Consider the following 3,839-nt stretch of genomic DNA (forward strand, 5'->3'; position numbering starts at 1 on the left):
AGGCCGTTTTCCACTAGACGAATTTATTCGTGCGAACCGCAAATTTTTGCCTATACGCATGCACAGTTTAATTTTCTTCGCAAGATTATTAATCAAATTGGTCAAATTTTTTGATTTGCGCAAATAAATTCATCTAGCCTAGTGGAAAACATACCTTTTTAGGCTATTTTTTTTAGACTTTTTTGATTAACTAAAAGTTATATTTCTATAATTGTCTAGTTTTTTGTTTTTGTTTTTTTTTTTAATAAACTAAAAAAAAAGCTTACATGAAGCTTCTTAGTCTTGTTGTGAAATCCAGAATTTTCCCAGTTGTTGCGGGTAGTTTTCATTAAGTGGGGCGCATCACTAAAAAAGTACATCCATTTCTCAGGATCAATAGGTTTAGCAGCATAAAGCAACTCACCGACACTGTTGACTTCTGAACAACCGAACAACTGGAAAAGTTTCCTGTTTGGAGCAGCTCCATCTGCAACTAGTGCCCTTACGAAGAATCGTACAGTCTCCATGGCATTAATTGCCACTGCTGCCAATGCTCGTTGTAGGAAAGTATGCAATGGGGGCTTCCAATTTACCACAAATGCTTCTTGCCATCAGGACAAGTATGTGTGTGGCTAAATGAGGTTCAGAGTTCCCACTGCATCTCATCTCGAAATCTGACATCTCATTCGGCAAGTCACCAATATCAGTGAAGCTTACAAGTAAGCCAGATTGGTTGTTGTAAACTAGGCCAGATTTCACCTTCATTTCATCCATGAGTATGGAAATGTTCTTCTGATGTGGCAACATGTTAGCAACATCATTGTCAGAACAAATTCTGTCAATGAAGAAGCCTTCATTGATCCCATGATGAGGCGATGTGAAGTGTGTGTACTTTTGAAGTGTTTTTGGATGGGGCATTTTCAGAAATCTCATTGTGAGCTCCCTCCTTTATTTTTTACATACAATTAAAAGTATTTGGCTAACACTTTTCCACTGAAATTATGATTGTAGTGAGTGTTTGTTAATTCTGGCTAATTCTGGGAAACGATTTTTCGTTTCCGTGACTTGTTGGTCACGGTAACCACAACCCTCAATATTTGATATTTGGGATACAGACTCTATTATACTTTCTAGTATTGAGGCATGTCTTAACTAAATCACCTCAATACTTTTGGAGTTTCTGATTGGATCATAAAGAAATTCTTTCTCTATGATTTAATTTGTTTACCAAAAAGCTGCTAATTAAGGCTTAAAACTGTCAATCGTCTGGAAAGTGTAAGTCTAATTGTCCAGGGGTGAATGCTTGTGATTTTAGAATGACCAATAATATGTCAATAGTTGTAAACCCTTAAGGTGTCAAGCTGATGTGAGTTAATATCATTATATCATTAAACCTTAATACTACCTGTACATTACAGTATTAATATGGCTATATATATTATTATATATGGTATCTTTAATGTTCAGTTTGAATTACTACGTTAGCCTTTGCTGGTCACAACACTCTAATACAAATAGTTCATTATGCTAGTGTCATATTTTGCTATCAACTTAAATTCTCTATAACTTTTTTTTTTCTGATCCTACAGTTAAATATTTTTAAACATACTTTTGGGAGATGCTATTTAGTTTTAGTTACTCTTGTTTTTGTAAACAATTTTTATTTGCAGAACAAATATGAGAAAGGCAACAAAAAAGCTTAAAATGTCAAAGTGTAACAGTTCTCTTATTTTCCTAAATTCTCATTTTCAGATACGATGATCACTGAGCAGCTTTCAATGTGGTCCGATTTATAGTGGTTTGTTTCATCTGAAAAGAAGTAGCAACTGCTGACAATGTGACTAAAGTCATCATTTGATTGATATGATGGCTACACATTTCCACCTCGTGAGAAAAACAAAACAAAACAACAAAAACAACAAAACAAAACAAGTTTTTTTTTTTGGTCATATAATTGAATGTCTATGTAACATTGTTCTCTTGACAATTGTCTCCTAACCATTCTTATTTGCACATCCTGTTGAAAAGATGAAACAGACAAAAAAAATCACTAAAAATGTCGAAATTATTAATATTAATATATACTATATTTTTAATGTCATTTTCGGAAGCAAAGTATATGAACAGTTCTTGCACTATGTTTAATTTTCTTCTACTTGTCCTTTTCGGAAGCATTGCTGAGGCAGGAGCCTATTCGACATCAACCATTCATTGTCAACCTGTATGTAACTCAACATAATCATCATTGTGTTCCTTTTCTCTAAAGGAGGAAGATGCAGAAACAACAGGCAATTTACAATCTAAAGTAACTAAAGAAATCTCATGGCAGCAAAGACATTCTTCATACATCCTATGGTTATGATGGCATCGCATCATAACCAAGCTCATAATGACTATATATGGGCATACAGCAGTGTGGCAAGAGCTTTAATCTGCAAAATTAATTTCTTGCTAAGCTGGTTGATTCATTTGATGTTGTGGGTACTAAAACTGCATATGTTCAAGTAACATTCAGTACAGTATTATTTAAGTATACTTTGCTTCCTTTCTGATTTAGCAAGTGTTTTCTTTTTCCTTCTGTGCATTTAGCTGCCTTTAATTACACCTTATTCAAGGTTACTCCCAAAGTCCTTAATTTATGTGTTTTGTTTACTTGCCTCTGACCATAAAATGCAAGTTTGTTATCTGAATGTTGTTTCAGTTATATTTATTGTACAGGTAGCACAATTTGAAAATCTGCAGGAATAATCTAAGAAGAATAGTTGTAATCAGAAAATGACAGACAAAGAAAGGTATGTCTGCTTGCTAATTTCTCATTCCATGTTCATTCAATATTTCAAAATTTACTTTGATCACCATTGGAAATGAAGGGCATCAGGAATGATGGGGGGGGGGACACATAATTCCTGATGTTAATCTATTAAAGTTTGAAATATTACATCACACGGCTTTGTTTTAATTCATGCTTAGCATACTTTTTGTATTTAGGCGATGAGTGAATTGGTAAAAAACTAATTTATTTTGAAAATTAATAATGTGTTGTGATTTTAAATGAAATATTGTGTGTAGTGTTTAAATGAAATATTGTTTGAATTTTAAATGAGCCACTCAATTCTCGATTGTACTACAAACAGAACACTTTAATAAAATGTTTCACTTTCACCCTCTTAGAATGCCTCAGATATGGGAAGACCTGGAACAGCAAAGTTAATAGTGTCACGTCGCTTGTTCATCTTATTCCGACCAAATCCTGCAATGTTATATGCAGACTGCATCAATATAATTCACTCAGAGACTTTGTACCGAGAGATGTGTTTACAGAGCTGCAGTATAGTGACGTATAATTATACAAGCTACAGTTGAACTTGCCCAAGTCGAATCCAAATTGCCATTGAAATATTGTTTCGACTTAGGAAAGTTTAACTGTATATACATTCAAGTGGCTTAAGAACAAGCTTTAAATATTAAAATACCATAAAACCTCAAATTGAAGCCACCTCTCTTTAGTTTGCAAAATTAGCACTGAAATGAAGCCTATGGGCTTCTTTTCAAGATAGTATAGGCTTTTTTTTTTATAGGATAAATTCACAAAATATTACAGCATTCATTTTGAAAAGAAACCCCCTCTTTACTTTGCAAAAGTAGCCTCGAAAAGAAGCCCATCCAAAGCTCGCAATAAAAAGAAGCCCAGGGCTTCAATTCGAGGTTTTACGGTATTCAATTGAGTTGCAAGCAAGCACCTAATTCCATTTTTCTAATTATACAAGGGTTTGGCTTACTCAAGGGAAGCTGATAATCAGGGAACCTTTTGTAAAAAAGTAAAACATCGTATATTAATCTAAAATGTAAGTAGAAAAAGA

At 33.7% G+C, this 3,839-nt stretch overlaps 1 long non-coding RNA gene across 1 annotated transcript; it reads left to right on the forward strand.

The window, feature by feature from the left end:
- The first annotated feature begins 342 nt into the window (after window positions 1–342).
- Window positions 343–3,456, forward strand: LOC117100064. The gene is made up of 3 exons (XR_004444067.1): window positions 343–698; window positions 1,732–2,771; window positions 3,151–3,456. It is a non-coding gene; the product is annotated as an uncharacterized LOC117100064 (long non-coding RNA).
- The last annotated feature ends 383 nt before the right edge of the window (window positions 3,457–3,839 follow it).

This window comes from Anneissia japonica, unplaced genomic scaffold (genome assembly GCF_011630105.1).
Source record: "Anneissia japonica isolate Jap-2015-1 unplaced genomic scaffold, ASM1163010v1 scaffold66114_len7958_cov145, whole genome shotgun sequence".
NCBI classification, from domain to species: domain Eukaryota; kingdom Metazoa; phylum Echinodermata; class Crinoidea; order Comatulida; family Comatulidae; genus Anneissia; species Anneissia japonica.